The following is a 21,773-nucleotide window of genomic DNA, read 5'->3' as shown; positions in this document are numbered from 1 at the left end:
ATCCTTTATGCATATGAAAAGGACATGAAGAACAATGTAGGCTAGTCTACTGCTCCTATCCCCACTAGATTTCTCTTCCACCCACTAGGGTCAAGTTTGGAGAGCCACTGGGCTGTCCTCTTCCTGTGGAGGTGTGTGTGTGTGTGTGTGTGAGAGAGAGAGAGAGAGAGACCAGTGCTTAATTTGAACCGCACCCTGGCAGAACAGGATCCGGCACCTCTCAGTTTTGGACTGTGTGGTTCAGGAACCCATTTTCCAGGATCCGGTTCATCTCCTGACCATGTGAACATGATCATAAAAGCAAGTTGACTCCTCTGTAATTGTCCTGGCCGGACCCCTAAACAACGTAATGTGAAAACTGATATTCTAAGAATTGATTTGTGTTTGGGTCGTGGTTTGCCCCACATTGTAGCCTATATAGACCCACGCGTGGCCATTACTGTGGTGAGAAGGAGAAGAGAGCCTGTATCTGTCACAGAACTAGGATGACAATCATCTTCTATGACCTCTCTCTGCTCTGATACACTCTTAGAAAAAAGGGTTCCAAAAGGGTTCTTCGGCTGTCCCCACAGGAGAACCCTTTTTGGTTCCAGGTAGAACTTATTTGGGTTCCATGTAGAACCCTCTGTTGAAAGCAACCCAGCATTGAAAGGGTTCTACATGGAACTCATAAGGGTTCTACCTGAAAGCAAAAATAGTATTTCAAAGGGTTCTCCTATGGGGACAGCTGAGGAACCCTTTTAGGAGCCTGCAGCTCTCATCTCTCCAATTTGCACTTCATCATTTATTTATCTAATTGAATCCTAGCCGCGGGAAGGGCTCTGGAGGTGCCGTATCTCCCCTGATGATTTGAATTTGCCAAAGTTGTAGAATGTGTTGAGAAGTAAATGCAATCATTGTGAATGGTACACCAGGAGTAGGCTGATCATTCAGCTGATGGAATAGGTGTTGCCCAATCACCAGGCATGTCTACGGTCAGGAACACGCAGCAAGTCTCAGGCCTTTCGCAGTATTTCTAATGCAATCGTGGGTCGACACAGGTTGGAAAGCAAATGGACCCTGCTGAAAAGTGAAGACTAGTCTGTCTGTAGGTTATCAACTAACAAATAGACCTATTGAGCGAACACCATTCTTTTACAAAGTTAAGCAAGAGAGAGAGAAGCTTTTGGCACGAACGCATCGGCCATCGCGGGTGAGTGAACTGTGCATCATTGGGTGAAACTGGAAAGCATTTTCAGGACTATAATTTCCTCCTCATATTGTAGAATATGTGTCATCACACCTGGGCCTAGACTACTGATGGGTTCAAGACAAGGTCCTTTTTATTGATCTCAGTTTGTCAGTGTCAAAGTACCCTGTCATTTCCATCGTCCGTGACGTATTAAAAAATGATGTAGAATTGCATGAAATGTGATTTTAAAAGGCCACATTTCCCCTTTCAGCTACACTAATGTTCCCCATGTGTTTGCATTGTGCAAGTGCCTCTGTACTGCTCCATGTCAATATGTACAAGTGGTGATCATGCAATGCTTCATTATAAAGGGGAATTCTTCTTCATACATTGCGGTACCTCAGACCCCCCTCTCAGCTCACTTTTTGATGCCCAGTGTGTGACACACAGCTTTCCCCTGCCACATATAATTATGATACACAGTCTAAAGCGAGAGAGTGTTAATTAGCTATTGTATGACAGCTGTGTAAAAACCCATGCGTCATCCTAGAAGAAGTACGGTCTTACTTTGTCAAGACAGCAAGCTCTGGTTTGTTCCTTTGTCTGTTCAACTCAGGCCCGAATGTTTCTGTGTGTGTGTGTGTGTGTGTGTCTCTGTGTGTTTGTCTCTGTGTGTGTTTGTGTTTGTGTGTGTGTGTGTGTGTGTGTATGTGTGTGTGTGTTTGTCTCTGTATCTGAGTGTTTGTGTGTTTGTCTATGTGTCTGTGTGTGTGTGTTTGTCTATGTGTGTGTGTGTGTGTGTGTGTGTGTGTTTGTCTATGTGTCTCTGTGTGTGTGTGTTTGTCTGTGTGTGTTTGTCTGTGTGTTTGTTTGTCTGTTTGATTGTCTATGTGTCTCTGTGCGTGTGTCTCTGTGTGTGTTTGTCTATGTGTGTTTGTCTATCTGTGTGTGTGTGTGTGTCTCTGTGTGTTTGTCTCTGTGTGTGTGTTTGTCTATGTGTGTGTGTTTGTCTCTGTGTCTGTGTGTGTTTGTCTCTGTGTCTGTGTGTGTTTGTCTGTGTGTTGTCTGTGTGTGTTTGTGTTTGTCTCTGTGTGTGTATGTGTGTTTGTCTCTGTGTGTGTTTGTTTGTCTATGTGTTTTTGTCTGTGTGTGGTTGTCTGTGTGTGTTTGTCTCTGTGTGTTTGTCTCTGTGTGTTTGTTTGTCTCTGTGTGTTTGTCTCTGTGTGTGTTTGTTTGTCTATGTGTTTTTGTCTGTGTGTGGTTGTCTGTGTGTGTTTGTCTCTGTGTGTTTGTTTGTCTATGTGTGTGTTTGTCGATGTGTGTTTGTCTGTGTGTGTGTGTGTGTGTTTGTCTCTGCCTGTGTGTGTGTTTGTCTCTGTGTCTGTGTGTGTTTGTCTCTGTGTCTGTGTGTGTTTGTCTGTGTGTTGTCTGTGTGTGTTTGTGTTTGTCTCTGTGTGTGTATGTGTGTTTGTCTCTGTGTGTGTTTGTTTGTCTATGTGTTTTTGTCTGTGTGTGGTTGTCTGTGTGTGTTTGTCTCTGTGTGTTTGTCTCTGTGTGTTTGTTTGTCTCTGTGTGTTTGTCTCTGTGTGTGTTTGTTTGTCTATGTGTTTTTGTCTGTGTGTGGTTGTCTGTGTGTGTTTGTCTCTGTGTGTTTGTTTGTCTATGTGTGTGTTTGTCGATGTGTGTTTGTCTGTGTGTGTGTGTGTGTGTTTGTCTCTGCCTGTGTGTGTGTTTGTCTCTGTGTGTGTGTGTCTGTCTGGGTCTGTGTGTGTGTTTGTCTAGCATTTTCAGAACTATAATTTCCTCCTCATATTGTAGAATATGTGTCATCACACCTGGGCCTAGACTACTGATGGGTTCAAGACAAGGTCCTTTTTATTGATCTCAGTTTGTCAGTGTCAAAGTACCCTGTCATTTCCATCATCCGTGACGTATTAAAACATGATGTAGAATTGCATGAAATGTGATTTTAAAAGGCCACATTTCCCCTTTCAGCTACACTAATGTTCCCCATGTGTTTGCATTGTGCAAGTGCCTCTGTACTGCTCCATGTCAATATGTACAAGTGGTGATCGTGCAATGCTTCATTATAAAGGGGAATTCTTCTTCATATATTGTCTGTCTGTGTTTGTGTGTTTGTCTATGTGTGTTTGTCTGTGTGTGTGTGTGTTTGTCTCTGTGTGTGTGTGTTTTGTCTATGTGTCTGTGTCTCTGTGTGTTTGTCTATGTGTGTGTGTTTGTCTATGTGTGTTTGTCTGTGTGTGTGTGTTTGTCTATGTGTGTTTGTCTCTGTGTGTTTGTCTATGTGTGTTTGTCTGTGTGTGTGTTTGTCTGTGTGTGTGTTTGTCTGTGTGTGTTTGTCTCTCTCTGTGTCTTTATATCTCTGTGTGTCTCTGTATCTCTGTGTTTGTCTGTGTGTGTGTTTGTCTGTGTGTGTGTTTGTCTGTGTGTGTTTGTCTCTGTGTGTTTGTCTATGTGTGTTTGTCTGTGTGTGTGTTTGTCTGTGTGTGTGTTTGTCTGTGTGTGTTTGTCTCTCTCTGTGTCTTTATATCTCTGTGTGTCTCTGTATCTCTGTGTGTGTCTCTGTGTGTGTCTGTCATACTGTATGTTCAGATGGTGTGTGTATGCAGTATGTGTACACACGTGTGTCATATAGTTCATGTTCAATTGTGTGTGTATGTCTATGTTTCTCCCCCTCGAAGGTGTGAGATTGCATTCACACACATTAAAGTGCCTTTTATATAGACTAGCCTCTGGACACCTCTTAGGGGCCATTTCTCTTGACTCCATCATCCCTCTCTCCCTCCACCATCACTCCATCCAGCCTTAGAGAACTCTGTCTCAATCTAGGCTCAATCCCAGTACACTTTAGAAAAGGAGATAGCTAGAACCTAAAAAGGTTATTCGGCTGTCCCCATAGGAGAACCCTTTGAATAACCCTTTCTGGTTCCAGGTATAACCCTTTCTGGTTCCAGGTATAACCCTTTCTGGTTCCAGGTATAACCCTTTCTGGTTCCAGGTATAACCCTTTCTGGTTCCAGGTATAACCCTTTTTGGTTCCAGGTATAACCCTTTCTGGTTCCAGGTATAACCCTTTCTGGTTCCAGGTATAACCTTTTCCACAGAGGGTTCTCCCTGGAACCAAAAAGGGTTATATGGGGACAGCCGAAGAACGCTTTTGGAACACTCTTTTCTAAGAGTGTACCCCGCTTAGAGTGTACCTCACTTAGTGTACCCCGCTTAGAGTGTACCTCACTTAGTGTACCCCACTTAGAGTGTACCTCACTTAGTGTACCCCGCTTAGAGTGTACCTCACTTAGTGTACCCCGCTTAGAGTGTACCTCACTTAGTGTACCCCGCTTAGAGTGTACCTCACTTAGTGCACCCGCTTAGAGTGTACCTCACTTAGTGTACCCGCTTAGTGTACCTCACTTAGTGTACCCCGCTTAGTGTGTACCTCACTTAGTGTACCTCCCTTAGTGTGTACCTCACTTAGTTTACCTCCCTTAGTGTACCCCGCTTAGAGTGTACCTCACTTAGTGTACCCCGCTTAGAGTGTACCTCCCTTAGTGTACCCCGCTTAGAGTGTACCTCACTTAGTGTACCCCGCTTAGAGTGTACCTCACTTAGTGTACCCCACTTAGAGTGTACCTCACTTAGTGTACCCACTTAGAGTGTACCTCACTTAGTGTACCCACTTAGAGTGTACCTCACTTAGTGTACCCCGCTTAGAGTGTACCTCACTTAGCGTACCCACTTAGAGTGTACCTCACTTAGTGTACCCGCTTAGTGTACCTCACTTAGTGTACCCGCTTAGAGTGTACCTCACTTAGTGTACCCGCTTAGAGTGTACCTCACTTAGTGTACCCCGCTTAGAGTGTACCTCACTTAGTGTACCCACTTAGAGTGTACCTCACTTAGTGTACCCACTTAGAGTGTACCTCACTTAGTGTACCCACTTAGAGTGTACCTCACTTAGTGTACCCCGCTTAGTGTGTACCTCACTTAGTGTACCCAGCTTAGAGTGTACCTCCCTTAGTGTACCCCGCTTAGAGTGTACCTCACTTAGTGTACCCCGCTTAGAGTGTACCTCACTTAGTGTACCCCGCTTAGAGTGTACCTCACTTAGCGTACCCCGCTTAGAGTGTACCTCACTTAGTGTACCCCGCTTAGTGTTTTTCACAATGCCTGTACTGGCATCAGTAATAGCTTTTCTTAGATTTCTCCTGCAACAAATACATGCTGACCATATGAGTAATATCTAAGAACTGCAAAACAACAATGTGCTCGTAATGTACCTGTCCTCTGGCTGTAGTTCAGTGTGGAGTAGTAATGTACCTGTCCTCTGGCTGTAGTTCAGTGTGGAGTAGTAATGTACCTGTCCTCTGGCTGTAGTTCAGTGTGGAGTAGTAATGTACCTGTCCTCTGGCTGTAGTTCAGTGTGGAGTAGTAATGTACCTGTCCTCTGGCTGTAGTTCAGTGTGGAGTAGTAATGTACCTGTCCTCTGGCTGTAGTTCAGTGTGGAGTAGTAATGTACCTGTCCTCTGGCTGTAGTTCAGTGTGGAGTAGTAATGTACCTGTCCTCTGGCTGTAGTTCAGTGTGGAGTAGTAATGTGCCTGTCCTCTGGCTGTAGTTCAGTGTGGAGTAGTAATGTGCCTGTCCTCTGGCTGTAGTTCAGTGTGGAGTAGTAATGTACCTGTCCTCTGGCTGTAGTTCAGTGTGGAGTAGTAATGTGCCTGTCCTCTGGCTGTAGTTCAGTGTGGAGTAGTAATGTACCTGTCCTCTGGCTGTAGTTCAGTGTGGAGTAGTAATGTGCCTGTCCTCTGGCTGTAGTTCAGTGTGGAGTAGTAATGTACCTGTCCTCTGGCTGTAGTTCAGTGTGGAGTAGTAATGTACCTGTCCTCTGGCTGTAGTTCAGTGTGGAGTAGTAATGTACCTGTCCTCTGGCTGTAGTTCAGTGTGGAGTAGTAATGTGCCTGTCCTCTGGCTGTAGTTCAGTGTGGAGTAGTAATGTACCTGTCCTCTGGCTGTAGTTCAGTGTGGAGTAGTAATGTGCCTGTCCTCTGGCTGTAGTTCAGTGTGGAGTAGTAATGTACCTGTCCTCTGGCTGTAGTTCAGTGTGAAGTAGTAATGTACCTGTCCTCTGGCTGTAGTTCAGTGTGGAGTAGTAATGTACCTGTCCTCTGGCTGTAGTTCAGTGTGGAGTAGTAATGTACCTGTCCTCTGGCTGTAGTTCAGTGTGGAGTAGTAATGTACCTGTCCTCTGGCTGTAGTTCAGTGTGGAGTAGTAATGTACCTGTCCTCTGGCTGTAGTTCAGTGTGGAGTAGTAATGTACCTGTCCTCTGGCTGTAGTTCAGTGTGGAGTAGTAATGTACCTGTCCTCTGGCTGTAGTTCAGTGTGGAGTAGTAATGTACCTGTCCTCTGGCTGTAGTTCAGTGTGGAGTAGTAATGTACCTGTCCTCTGGCTGTAGTTCAGTGTGGAGTAGTAATGTACCTGTCCTCTGGCTGTAGTTCAGTGTGGAGTAGTAATGTACCTGTCCTCTGGCTGTAGTTCAGTGTGGAGTAGTAATGTACCTGTCCTCTGGCTGTAGTTCAGTGTGGAGTAGTAATGTACCTGTCCTCTGGCTGTAGTTCAGTGTGGAGTAGTAATGTACCTGTCCTCTGGCTGTAGTTCAGTGTGGAGTAGTAATGTGCCTGTCCTCTGGCTGTAGTTCAGTGTGGAGTAGTAATGTACCTGTCCTCTGGCTGTAGTTCAGTGTGGAGTAGTAATGTACCTGTCCTCTGGCTGTAGTTCAGTGTGGAGTAGTAATGTGCCTGTCCTCTGGCTGTAGTTCAGTGTGGAGTAGTAATGTACCTGTCCTCTGGCTGTAGTTCAGTGTGGAGTAGTAATGTACCTGTCCTCTGGCTGTAGTTCAGTGTGGAGTAGTAATGTACCTGTCCTCTGGCTGTAGTTCAGTGTGGAGTAGTAATGTACCTGTCCTCTGGCTGTAGTTCAGTGTGGAGTAGTAATGTACCTGTCCTCTGGCTGTAGTTCAGTGTGGAGTAGTAATGTACCTGTCCTCTGGCTGTAGTTCAGTGTGGAGTAGTAATGTACCTGTCCTCTGGCTGTAGTTCAGTGTGGAGTAGTAATGTACCTGTCCTCTGGCTGTAGTTCAGTGTGGAGTAGTAATGTACCTGTCCTCTGACTGTAGTTCAGTGTGGAGTAGTAATGTACCTGTCCTCTGGCTGTAGTTCAGTGTGGAGTAGTAATGTACCTGTCCTCTGGCTGTAGTTCAGTGTGGAGTAGTAATGTACCTGTCCTCTGGCTGTAGTTCAGTGTGGGGTAGTAATGTACCTGTCCTCTGGCTGTAGTTCAGTGTGGAGTAGTAATGTACCTGTCCTCTGGCTGTAGTTCAGTGTGGAGTAGTAATGTACCTGTCCTCTGGCTGTAGTTCAGTGTGGAGTAGTAATGTACCTGTCCTCTGGCTGTAGTTCAGTGTGGAGTAGTAATGTACCTGTCCTCTGGCTGTAGTTCAGTGTGGAGTAGTAATGTACCTGTCCTCTGGCTGTAGTTCAGTGTGGAGTAGTAATGTACCTGTCCTCTGGCTGTAGTTCAGTGTGGAGTAGTAATGTACCTGTCCTCTGGCTGTAGTTCAGTGTGGAGTAGTAATGTACCTGTCCTCTGGCTGTAGTTCAGTGTGGAGTAGTAATGTACCTGTCCTCTGGCTGTAGTTCAGTGTGGAGTAGTAATGTACCTGTCCTCTGGCTGTAGTTCAGTGTGGAGTAGTAATGTACCTGTCCTCTGGCTGTAGTTCAGTGTGGAGTAGTAATGTACCTGTCCTCTGGCTGTAGTTCAGTGTGGAGTAGTAATGTACCTGTCCTCTGGCTGTAGTTCAGTGTGGAGTAGTAATGTACCTGTCCTCTGGCTGTAGTTCAGTGTGGAGTAGTAATGTACCTGTCCTCTGGCTGTAGTTCAGTGTGGAGTAGTAATGTACCTGTCCTCTGGCTGTAGTTCAGTGTGGAGTAGTAATGTACCTGTCCTCTGGCTGTAGTTCAGTGTGGAGTAGTAATGTACCTGTCCTCTGGCTGTAGTTCAGTGTGGAGTAGTAATGTGCCTGTCCTCTGGCTGTAGTTCAGTGTGGAGTAGTAATGTACCTGTCCTCTGGCTGTAGTTCAGTGTGGAGTAGTAATGTACCTGTCCTCTGGCTGTAGTTCAGTGTGGAGTAGTAATGTACCTGTCCTCTGGCTGTAGTTCAGTGTGGAGTAGTAATGTACCTGTCCTCTGGCTGTAGTTCAGTGTGGAGTAGTAATGTACCTGTCCTCTGGCTGTAGTTCAGTGTGGAGTAGTAATGTACCTGTCCTCTGGCTGTAGTTCAGTGTGGAGTAGTAATGTACCTGTCCTCTGGCTGTAGTTCAGTGTGGAGTAGTAATGTACCTGTCCTCTGGCTGTAGTTCAGTGTGGAGTAGTAATGTACCTGTCCTCTGGCTGTAGTTCAGTGTGGAGTAGTAATGTACCTGTCCTCTGGCTGTAGTTCAGTGTGGAGTAGTAATGTACCTGTCCTCTGGCTGTAGTTCAGTGTGGAGTAGTAATGTACCTGTCCTCTGGCTGTAGTTCAGTGTGGAGTAGTAATGTGCCTGTCCTCTGGCTGTAGTTCAGTGTGGAGTAGTAATGTACCTGTCCTCTGGCTGTAGTTCAGTGTGGAGTAGTAATGTACCTGTCCTCTGGCTGTAGTTCAGTGTGGAGTAGTAATGTACCTGTCCTCTGGCTGTAGTTCAGTGTGGAGTAGTAATGTACCTGTCCTCTGGCTGTAGTTCAGTGTGGAGTAGTAATGTACCTGTCCTCTGGCTGTAGTTCAGTGTGGAGTAGTAATGTACCTGTCCTCTGGCTGTAGTTCAGTGTGGAGTAGTAATGTACCTGTCCTCTGGCTGTAGTTCAGTGTGGAGTAGTAATGTACCTGTCCTCTGGCTGTAGTTCAGTGTGGAGTAGTAATGTACCTGTCCTCTGGCTGTAGTTCAGTGTGGAGTAGTAATGTACCTGTCCTCTGGCTGTAGTTCAGTGTGGAGTAGTAATGTACCTGTCCTCTGGCTGTAGTTCAGTGTGGAGTAGTAATGTACCTGTCCTCTGGCTGTAGTTCAGTGTGGAGTAGTAATGTACCTGTCCTCTGGCTGTAGTTCAGTGTGGAGTAGTAATGTACCTGTCCTCTGGCTGTAGTTCAGTGTGGAGTAGTAATGTACCTGTCCTCTGGCTGTAGTTCAGTGTGGAGTAGTAATGTACCTGTCCTCTGGCTGTAGTTCAGTGTGGAGTAGTAATGTGCCTGTCCTCTGGCTGTAGTTCAGTGTGGAGTCGTACTGAAGCAGTTTGACATGTGTAATAGGACTGTTCTTGCGTTGTGTTGTGAACGATCCTCAACAAGGGCTCCAGCATGTAGCACCAGTCACAGATTTATTACAGCTGGTTAGGCGCTTGTGACTGTGGTAACCACAGTTACCCAACAATAATACACGTTTTCCACTACAAGAATAGATGAAAATTACAATGCACAAAATATACTAATCATTTCACAAATGTACCTGATAGGGAAATAGTACGGATAGCACGTCATGCATTGTAGTACGAGTTCACTGTACAAAATACACCAAACACCCCCAGACACAGTGAAGAACCAGCTAGCGTTAGCTGAAATGATACTCAACAAAATACACCAAACACCCCCAGACACAGTGAAGAACCAGCTAGCGTTAGCTGAAATTATATTCAACAAAATACACCAAACGCCCCCAGACACAGTGAAGAACCAGCTAGCGTTAGCTGAAATTATATTAAACAAAATACACCAAACGCCCCCAGACACAGTGAAGAACCAGCTAGCGTTAGCTGAAATGATATTCAACAAAATACACAAAACGCCCCCAGACACAGTGAAGAACCAGCTAGCGTTAGCTGAAATTATATTCAACAAAATACACCAAACGCCCCCAGACACAGTGAAGAACCAGCTAGCGTTAGCTGAAATTATATTCAACAAAATACACCAAACGCCCCCAGACACAGTGAAGAACCAGCTAGCGTTAGCTGAAATTATATTCAACAAAATACACCAAACACCCCCAGACACAGTGAAGAACCAGCTAGCGTTAGCTGAAATGATATTCAACAAAATACACAAAACGCCCCCAGACACAGTGAAGAACCAGCTAGCGTTAGCTGAAATTATATTCAACAAAATACACCAAACGCCCCCAGACACAGTGAAGAACCAGCTAGCGTTAGCTGAAATTATATTCAACAAAATACACCAAACACCCCCAGACACAGTGAAGAACCAGCTAGCGTTAGCTGAAATTATATTCAACAAAATACACCAAACGCCCCCAGACACAGTGAAGAACCAGCTAGCGTTAGCTGAAATTATATTCAACAAAATACACCAAACGCCCCCAGACACAGTGAAGAACCAGCTAGCGTTAGCTGAAATTATATTCAACAAAATACACAAAACGCCCCCAGACAGAGTGAATAACCAGCTAGCGTTAGCTGAAAAGATATTCAACAAAATACACAAAACGCCCCCAGACACAGTGAATAACCAGCTAGCATTAGCTGAAAAGATATTCAACAAAGTACACCAGAAATATTCAAAAGAAACACCACTTCTCACGAATAATATTCCAGCTATGTTTACAAACACATTGATATCACTTGTACATTCCGCTCTGCACTTAGGAATATAAAAATCATTTTTGATGTACATTGCTTTGCAACAGTTAATTTACCGCTGGTTTGGTGCTTGTTGGCTGGGACGACTCTAACTCAAACACGCCTCTCATAAGCAAACCACGCAAACCGGCCAGTAAGATTCCATGTTTAGTAAGTAGAAGCAAGAGAAAACAAAACCCCCAACAATCATTGGAGTGGCAAGGGCAATCACCAGTACTCTGTTACACAGGTGACAGTCACATTTCCTTCACTCAGTCATTTTCTGCAATTTCTTGGGGATTAATCAAGTAGTGGTCAAAATGCATTGATGCAACGGTAGCTAAGACAGGGAGAGGTCTGTCTGTGATAAAGCACCGCTCTGATTTCTTGGGGATTAATCAAGTAGTGGTCAAAATGCATTGATGCAACGGTAGCTAAGACAGGGAGAGGTCTGTCTGTGATAAAGCACCGCTCTGATTTCTTGACATCACTATCAACAAAAGTCCTGCAGGTCCTAGTTTTGTTGCTATGACTACTGTCCAGTGCCACAAAAAGGGACATTTGCAAATGACAATTGGCCCAGAACAGAGCTGCATGGCTGGCACTTAGATGTACACGGAAAGCCAGCACTGGTAATATGCATGTCAATCTCTCCTGATTCATGGTGGAGGAGAGGTTGACTTCATCACAGCTGGTCTTTGTGAGAGGTATTGACATGTTGAAATCGCCACGCTGTCTGTTTTAAGCGAGTAGCGCACAGCTAAGACACTCAGACATACCCCACAAGACATGCCACCAGAGGGCGCGTCACTGTCCCCAAGTCCAGAACAGACTATGGGAAACGCACTGTACGACATACACCCATGACTACATGAAACTGTATTCCACATCATGTGACTCAGTCAAGCAGTAAAATCAGATTAGAAAAACAGATAAAACTACACCTTATGGAACAGTGGGGACTGTGATGAGACACATAGCATTCGCAAACACATGCAGTGTTAGCATTAATGTGTTGTAGATATGTTGTGGTAGAGTAGTGTGTAATAATGTGTTGTAGATATGTTGTGGTAGAGTAGTGTGTAATAATGTAGGTATGTTGTGGTAGAGTAGTGTGTAATAATGTAGGTATGTTGTGGTAGAGAAGTGTGTAATAATGTGTTGTATTGTGGTAGAGTAGTGTGTAATAATGTGTTGTATTGTGGTAGAGTAGTGTGTAATAATGTGTTGTATTGTGGTAGAGTAGTGTGTAATAATGTAGATATGTTGTGGTAGAATAGTGTGTAATAATGTAGATATGTTGTGGTAGAGTAGTGTGTAATAATGTAGGTATGTTGTGGTAGTGTGTAATAATGTAGATATGTTGTGGTAGTGTAGTGTGTAATAATGTAGATATGTTGTGGTAGAGTAGTGTGTAATAATGTAGATATGTTGTGGTAGAGTAGTGTGTAATAATGTAGATATGTTGTGGTAGAGTAGTGTGTAATAATGTAGGTATGTTGTGGTAGTGTGTAATAATGTAGATATGTTGTGGTAGTGTAGTGTGTAATAATGTAGGTATGTTGTGGTAGAGTAGTGTGTAATAATGTGTTGTAGGTATGTTGTGGTAGAGTAGTGTGTAATAATGTGTTGTATTGTGGTAGAATAGTGTGTAATAATGTAGATATGTTGTGGTAGAGTAGTGTGTAATAATGTAGATATGTTGTGGTAGAGTAGTGTGTAATATAATATGTTGTATTGTGGTAGAGTAGTGTGTAATAATGTAGATATGTTGTGGTAGTGTAGTGTGTAATATAATATGTTGTATTGTGGTAGAATAGTGTGTAATAATGTAGATATGTTGTGGTAGAGTAGTGTGTAATATAATATGTTGTATTGTGGTAGAATAGTGTGTAATAATGTAGATATGTTGTGGTAGAGTAGTGTGTAATATAATATGTTGTATTGTGGTAGAATAGTGTGTAATAATGTAGATATGTTGTGGTAGAGTAGTGTGTAATAATGTAGATATGTTGTGGTAGAGTAGTGTGTAATAATGTGTTGTATTGTGGTAGAGTAGTGTGTAATAATGTGTTGTATTGTGGTAGAGTAGTGTGTAATAATGTAGATATGTTGTGGTAGAGTAGTGTGTAATAATGTAGATATGTTGTGGTAGAGTAGTGTGTAATAATGTGTTGTATTGTAGATATGTTGTGGTAGAGTAGTGTGTAATAATGTAGATATGTTGTGGTAGAGTAGTGTGTAATAATGTGTTGTAGATATGTTGTGGTAGTGTAGTGTGTAATAATGTGTTGTATTGTGGTAGAGTAGTGTGTAATAATGTAGATATGTTGTGGTAGAGTAGTGTGTAATAATGTAGATATGTTGTGGTAGAGTAGTGTGTAATAATGTAGATATGTTGTGGTAGAGTAGTGTGTAATAATGTGTTGTAGATATGTTGTGGTAGTGTAGTGTGTAATAATGTGTTGTATTGTGGTAGAGTAGTGTGTAATAATGTAGATATGTTGTGGTAGAGTAGTGTGTAATAATGTAGATATGTTGTGGTAGAGTAGTGTGTAATAATGTAGATATGTTGTGGTAGAGTAGTGTGTAATAATGTAGATATGTTGTGGTAGTGTGTAATAATGTAGATATGTTGTGGTAGTGTGTCATAATGTATTGTAGATATGTTGTGGTAGATTAGTCTAATAATGTAGATATGTTGTGGTAGAGTAGTCTGTAATAATGAAGATATGTGGTGGTAGAGTAGTGTGTTGTTTTGTAGATATGTTGTGGTTGAGTAGTGTGCAATAATGTAGATATGTTGTGGTGGAGTGTAATAATGTGTTGTATTGTAGATATGTTGTGGTAGAGTAGTGTGTAATAATGAAGATATGTTGTGGTGGAGTGTAATAATGTGTTGTATTGTAGATATGTTGTGGTTGAGTAGTGTGTTAGAGAGTGGTGTGATAGTGTAACATAGACGCAGGGAGTCAGGAAGCAGGTGCAGATTGTGAGTTTGGTAATAACGACCATGGAGAGTTACAAAACAAGAGATGTGCCTGGACATGAAAACTGAATCAATACTGCCCGAAGAGTGATGCTAGGGAGTGCTATATAATGGGGAAGTAATCAGGGTAGCGATGGAGTCCAGGTGTGCCTCATGATGGGGTGCAGGTGTGTGTAATAAGGGTTGCCAGGTGTGCATAATGAGGGTTGCCAGGTGTGCGTTATGATGGGTTGCCAGGACCGCTGGTTAGTAAATCGGTGCTGTCGAGCTCCGGAGTGGGAGTAGATGTGACAGTAACCCCTTCCTGACGTGCGGCTCCAGCCGTAGGACGATGCCGGCCAGGTGGACGGCCCTGAGAGCAAGGAGCGGGCCGGTCGGCGACGGTAGAGATCTCGGATGATGTTGGGATCTAGAATGTCATCCACCGGAACCCAACACCGCTCCTCTGGACTGTACCCCTCCCAGTCCACCAGGTACTGGAGCTGACCCATAAGTTGTCTGGAATCCAGGAGGGATCTGACGGAATAGGCAGGGCCGGCCTGAGGAGGGAAACATGAATAGAGTGTGAGATACGGTAATTAGTGTTGAGCTGTAATCTATATGTTACCTCATTGATCCTCCGGAGGACCTTGAAGGGCCCCACAAACCGGGGGCTCAGCTTCCGGCAGGGCAGCTGGAGAGGGAGGTTCCTGGTGGAGAAACAGATGCGATCACCAAGATGGAACACGGGAGCCTCACTGCAGTGGTGGTCCGCCTGATCCTACTGACGGTGGGCGGCGCGCTGGAGCCTCAGGTGGGCACTGTTCCACACCTCCTCTGCATGCCGGAACCACTTGTTAACTGCAGGGGCCTCGGTCTGGCTCGGAGTCCACGGAGCCAGGGCCGGCTGATATCCCAGGACGCATTGGGAGTCAGCCCAGTGGAGGAACCGGGCCCACTCCCCCTGCCAGTCTTGGCATTGACTCCTTAGGAACCTCCCCAGTTCCTGTTTGGTCCTCTCCTCCTGCCCGTTAGGCCGGTACCCGGATGTGAGGCTGACTATGGCCACCAGCTACTCCATAATGGTTTTCCAGACCCGCAACATGAATTGGGGACTATATCCTCTGGAAGGCCATAGTGCCGGAAGACCTACTGGAATAATGCCTCAGTGACCTGTAGAGTGGTAGGGAGACCAGAGAGATGGATACAGCGGTAAGATTTAGAGAATATGTCAACAACAGCCAGAACAGTGGTAAAACCATCAGAAAGGCGGAGATTCGTTACAAAGTCTATGGACAGATGTGACCAAGGCTGCTGAGGTACGGGAAGGGGAAGTAGTTTACCTGAAAGGAGCCTGCTGGGGAGATTTGGATTGAGTACATACCGCACATGTTGACATAGTAGGCGAAGTCCTGCCCATGGTGGGCCACCAGTATTTATCGGAGCGGGATTGGATGGTGCAGGTGATATCTTGGTGTCCAGCAGCGAGGGATGTGTGTGCCCAGTTAAACAGACGATCTCTCACCCCTGTGGGGATGTAGATGCACTCTGGAGGGCAAGTGGAAGGAGCGGGTTCCCTCTCCACAGCCTGGTGGATGTCCACATCTATGTCCCAAAAACACAGGGCCAACAATATGGGAGGACCGCTTGATGGGCTGGAGGACACTCACAGGATCCTCCAACAACATGGAACCACAGTGTGTGGGATAGCAGGTCCTCCGGCATCTTGGTCGCCAGGCGCTGATTCTCATCTTTGACCAGGAGATGGTGGGGTTATGGAGTTGGAGCCACGGGAGGCCGAGGAGGACTTTGTGGACAGGTGCAGTGATGATGAGGAAGGGAAGGCTTTCCTGGTGCTTGGGTTCCACGGTGAGGGTGAGTGGTCCTGTGACGTGAGTAATTGTGCCAGATCCCAATGGTCGCATTTTCAGAACTTGGACAGCAAAAGAAGAGGAGAGCAGGTATTAAGTTATGTTCAGGGAGGAAGATCGGGTAGATGAAGTTCCCAGCGGCAGATGATGGACAGCCAGCCAGTGAAATTGACTCGAGAAAGGGTTTGGTGGAAAGTGATGATGGAGTACTCAGGCCTAACCTGGGAGATGGAAGGTCACGGGACCACCCCTCTGCTCTAGTGGACCTTGGGTTAGGACGCACCTGGCACCGCTGAAGCTGGTGGCCCTCCTTGCCGCAATAGGGACAGAGCCGCACTGCCGCAGAGAGGTGCGTAGCCCCCACTTCCATTGGTTCAGGCTCTGCCTCAGGACAGACACTGTAGGGAGGCGAACGTGGCGAGGTGGACTCCGGCGCTCCTGAAGAATGTTGGCCATCAGTCTGGATATCAAGACGAAGCGTCCAAGGATAGGATGTCATCTTGACATGCCAACAGTCCGAAAGGTGAGGGCGTACTCTGCAGCAGTCTGGGTACCCTGCTGGAGTTGAAAGTCGCTCTCCTCCCTCTCTGCCCACTGGAGGATGGTCGAAGAACGTCCTGAACAGAGCCATGAACCTCTCATAAGAACCCAATTCATCCTCTCCTCTCTTCCAGACGGCCGTCGCCCACTCCAACGCCCGTCCGGCCAGCAGTGAAATGACCGTGGCAACCTTGGACCTCTCGTGATGGGGTCTCCCATCTGATACGCAAAATAGAGGGAGCACTGGAACAGGAAGCCACAACATTTCGGGAAAGGGAAAGTCGGGCATCGCTGACCTGGGCGGACGGCTAGGTAGGCTGGGAGACTGGCTCACTGTGACGACCTGTGGTAGGAGGCCCTACGTCAGAGTTATGGAGAACCTCGCTGGTGGTGGGGGACGTGGAGGACCTCCTTCATGGTCGTACCCAGTAGAGCCAGCTGGTCGTGGTGTTGGTGGAGTAGATGACCCTGTTCCTCGACCGTCTGGAAGATGGTGTAATCATCATCCTTTCTTGAGGCAGGGAGCCGTTGCAGATGGTGAGTTCAATAATAATGAACACGGAGCGTTAGAAAACAAGAGAAGCGTCTGGACAAGAAAACTGAACCAATACTGCCTGACGAGTGATGCTAGGTGCTAGATAAAGGGGAAGTCATCAGGGTAGTGATGCTAGGTGCTAGATAAAGGGGAAGTCATCAGGGTAGTGATGCTAGGTGCTAGATAAAGGGGAAGTCATCAGGGTAGTGATGCTAGGTGCTAGATAAAGGGGAAGTCATCAGGGTAGTGATGCTAGGTGCTAGATAAAGGGGAAGTCATCAGGGTAGTGATGCTAGGTGCTAGATAAAGGGGAAGTCATCAGGGTAGTGATGCTAGGTGCTAGATAAAGGGGAAGTCATCAGGGTAGTGATGCTAGGTGCTAGATAAAGGGGAAGTCATCAGGGTAGTGATGGAGTCCAGGTGTGCCTCATGATGGGTTGCCAGGACCGGTGGTTAGTAAAGCAGGGGAGTAGACAGCTAGTGTGCAGCAGCCAATAGGGAAAGGGATCCAGTATAAAATACAAAATGAATGATTAACCAGTGGAAGCAATTTAAAAATGTAAATCACTGTTATGAACTAATGTCTATACCAGACGTTTTATGGTCCGTACACAGATCAGTTACGTAGCTACACATCCATAGGCATTCGGGTGTTTTTATCCTCCACTACACAATAAGCAAGAAAAGAGTTAGCTAGCTACGTTACTTCAGGAGCATTGCATGACGAAATATCGTTGCTTGAGTAAATAAAGCAGCGCGACTCTTCCTTGTCGTATTATTGTTTTGGTGAATTTTCTTTGAGGAAGGCGGCTGTTTCATCCTCACTGGCGTAGTTCATCTTATCTGGCTGTGCATGACTGGCTCAGGGTGATGTCACTCACAACACCGCAGCACCTACTGGGACAGTCCTCTGAGGGCTAGGCAGCTTCTGCCCCCTTGTGTGCTGCCATGGAGTTGCAGTGGCCTTCCAAGAAGGCTCAAGGTCATTGTCCTCAGATAAGTCGACGTCTTTTCTCTGGTACTTTGAAGTGTGTCACCCTCATGGTTTACCATGTCTTAGCTAGCTGAAAAGTTATCATGTTGACTATCTCCAAATGATTTTCAAACTTAGCGTTGTGAAGGAAATGTCGAGTTGAACCATCTTGGGGCTCATCAGCCTCTAAACATTGAATAGGGTTACATGCACATGGTAATGCGATTATTGCGGAAAGTCAGATGAATATAATAGTTTGATTAAAACGTTGACATGCTTTGCAAGAAGAACAATTCCCCTAATAATCCTGTTTGACATCTGAAATCAGGTTACCTGATGGCACCGATAAATGCAGAAAATCCCTAACCAAAACACACATTCTGCTATAGCGAACATGTTATTTTTTGGGAAGCATATTTGATTCTGAGTTTGGACATATAAAGTTTTATGTGAAAACTACTTCTAAGACATTGTTGTTCCGAACTCACTTCATTCGCTGTAATGAGGGAGGCTCTCGGCTGGTACTGGCACATGCGCCGATCAAATGCACCGCTGGAACGCCGATTAAGCTCTTCACGTCCTAATCATTCAAAAGATTGCTCAGAAAACCAGATGTTTTAATCAGTGTATGCCTACTTTGATTATCACCTTTACGCTGATTAAGATAAACAGAGTAAGGTGTTTACATGACTAATGCCATACTCAGCCTACTGCCATAATCAGTTTAATATCAAATTATTAGTGTGCATGTAAACGTACTCATTGAAATAAGGCCATCCATTAACATAAAGTACGCTGGAAAAGAAGATACTCCTCCCTGGAGAACTCTGTCTCAATCTACTCCTCCCTGGAGAACTCTGTCTCAATCTACTCCTCCCTGGAGAACTCTGTCTCAATCTACTCCTCCCTGGAGAACTCTGTCTCAATCTACTCCTCCCTGGAGAACTCTGTCTCAATCTACTCCTCCCTGGAGAACTCTGTCTCAATCTACTCCTCCCTGGAGAACTCTGTCTCAATCTACTCCTCCCTGGAGAACTCTGTCTCAATCTACTCCTCCCTGGAGAACTCTGTCTCAATCTACTCCTCCCTGGAGAACTCTGTCTCAATCTACTCCTCCCTGGAGAACTCTGTCTCAATCTACTCCTCCCTGGAGAACTCTGTCTCAGTCTACTCCTCCCTGGAGAACTCTGTCTCAATCTACTCCTCCCTGGAGAACTCTGTCTCAATCTACTCCTCCCTGGAGAACTCTGTCTCAATCTACTCCTCCCTGGAGAACTCTGTCTCAATCTACTCCTCCCTGGAGAACTCTGTCTCAGTCTACTCCTCCCTGGAGAACTCTGTCTCAGTCTACTCCTCCCTGGAGAACTCTGTCTCAATCTACTCCTCCCTGGAGAACTCTGTCTCAATCTACTCCTCCCTGGAGAACTCGGTCTCAATCTACTCCTCCCTGGAGAACTCTGTCTCAGTCTACTCCTCCCTGGAGAACTCTGTCTCAATCTACTCCTCCCTCCATCCATCCACCCTTCCCTCCCTTCCTCCCTAATCTCTCCATCCCTTCCCTTTAGTCTGTCAATTCAATTTATGCTGCTTATTGCCTCTTATTGGCATGAGACAAAACAGTGGCGCCCGTCAACGTCCATACGCATCAGAGACAAACAACAAACAGTGCGTGTGTGTCCGAGCGTGTGGGTGTGCATGTCCATACCCATCAGAGACAAACAACAAACAGTGCGTGTGTGTCCGAGCGTGTGGGTGTGCATGTCCATACCCATCAGAGAGAAACGACAATAAACAGAAATCAAAAAATGTGCGACTGGACCGGAGAGTCCTCAATGAATAAAAATAAAAACTGTAACAAGATGAAAAACACAAAAGACTGAACCCAATCACACATTAACAACAGACAAAAGATGTCATAGTACACACACACACACACACACACACACACACACACACACACACACACACACAGACACACACACACACACACACACACACACACACACACACACACACACACACACACACAATCAGGAAGCCTTAGGGGGTCATACGTTTAGAAAGATGGATCATATAGAAAGATAGACATCCTATTTATGACATCATTCATGTGGAACCTCATAACGTTGGGGTTGACGTACGGGCAGTTTACCTGAGTCAATGTCCCATAGCTGTTGGCCTGCTGCCAAGGAAGAGGGATGGAGGGAGAGGAATAGCTTCTCTCTTTTTCCCCAAGGTGTGAAGGCCGTTGCCAGTCAGAGAGCTTGGCTAAGCAGGAGTTGTATTATTCAGAGACACACACACACACACACACACTCACACTCACACACACACACACACACACACACACACACACACACACACACACACAGACACACACACACACACACACACACACACACACACACACACACACACACACACACACACACACACACACACACACACACACACACACACACACACACACACACACACACACACACACACACACACACACTTACCAGACAGGTTTGTATTATTCAGGGAGTGACTCAACTCTCCTCTCCTGCCCCCCATTTTAGATGAGAAATACATTTTACTGTAAGTCTGACTTAAAAAGAGAGGGATGGAGAGAGGGGGAAACCTGGAGGAGGAGGAGTTAGGGAATGGGATGGAGAGAGGGGGAAACCTGGAGGAGGAGGAGTTAGGGAATGGGATGGGGAGAGGGGGAAACCTGAAGGAGGAGTTAGGGAATGGGATGGAGAGAGGGGGAAACCTGGAGGAGGAGAAGTTAGGGAATGGGATGGAGAGAGGGGGAAACCTGAAGTAGGAGTTAGGGAATGGGATGGAGAGAGGGGGAACCCTGGAGGAGTAGTTAGGGAATGGGATGGAGAGAGGGGAAAACATGGAGGAGGAGTTAGGGAATGGGATGGAGAGAGGGAAAACATGGAGGAGTAGTTAGGGAATGGGATGGAGAGAGGGGGAAACCTGAAGGAAGAGTTAGGGAATGGGATGGAGAGATAGGAAAACATGGAGGAGGAGTTAGGGAATGGGATGGAGAGAGGGGGCAACATGGAGGAGGAGTTAGGGAATGGGATGGAGAGAGGGGAAAACATGGAGGAGTAGGAGTTAGGGAATGGGATGGAGAGAGGGGGAAACCTGAAGGAAGAGTTAGGGAATGGGATGGAGAGATAGGAAAACATGGAGGAGGAGTTAGGGAATGGGATGGAGAGAGGGGAAAACATGGAGGAGGAGTTAGGGAATGGGATGGAGAGAGGGAAAACATGGAGGAGTAGTTAGGGAATGGGATGGAGAGAGGGGAAAAGATGGAGGAGGAGTTAGGGAATGGGATGGAGAGAGGGGAAAACATGGAGGAGTAGTTAGGGAATGGGATGGAGAGAGGGGAAAACATGGAGGAGGAGTTAGGGAATGGGATGGAGAGAGGGGAAAACATGGAGGAGGAGTTAGGGAATGGGATGGAGAGAGGGAAAACATGGAGGAGTAGTTAGGGAATGGGATGAAGAGAGGGGGAAACCTGAAGGAAGAGTTTCAAAAAAGAAGAGAGAAGCGATTAAGTTAATCATCATTAGTGTGGTTGATGGACTGCAGATTTCTCTGGTCTCTTGTCTTCCTCTTCTCTATCTTCTGTCTTTTTCTCAGGCTGATAGATGGGCGGGGTTGGAGAGAGAGGAAGAGGGAGAGAATGGAAGACAGAGGAACAGGGTTGGAGAGAGAGGAAGAGGGAGAGAATGGAAGACAGAGGAACAGGGTTGGGGAGAGAGGAAGAGGGAGAGAATGGAAGACAGAGGAACAGGGTTGGAGAGAGAGGAAGAGGGAGAGAATGGAATAGTGACTGGGGAGAGAGATTATTTGTGTGGAGGCAGTGTGTAGACGGGAAAAGAGAAAGGGAGAGACTGAGCGGGTTTGAGAGTGTGAGAGGAACTGTGTGTGTGTGTGTGTAGCAGGCATAGTGTGTAGAGGGGAAGAGTGAGAGAGAGAGACTGAGCAGGTTTGAGAGTGTGAGAGGAACTGTGTGTGTGTGTGTAGCAGGCA

General features: G+C 45.8%; 1 protein-coding gene across 1 annotated transcript in view; it reads left to right on the top strand.

Annotated features, from left to right (window-relative positions):
* The window catches only part of LOC118940348 (translation initiation factor IF-2-like), a 142,793-nt gene that overhangs the window by 1,361 nt on the left and 119,659 nt on the right, over window positions 1-21,773 (top strand). The gene's annotated exons all lie outside the window — the stretch shown is intronic.

This window comes from Oncorhynchus mykiss, chromosome 17, assembly GCF_013265735.2.
Source record: "Oncorhynchus mykiss isolate Arlee chromosome 17, USDA_OmykA_1.1, whole genome shotgun sequence".
NCBI classification, from domain to species: domain Eukaryota; kingdom Metazoa; phylum Chordata; class Actinopteri; order Salmoniformes; family Salmonidae; genus Oncorhynchus; species Oncorhynchus mykiss.
The sequence above is the reverse complement of the archived record's forward strand: the minus strand, read 5'-3'. Positions and strand labels throughout refer to the sequence as shown.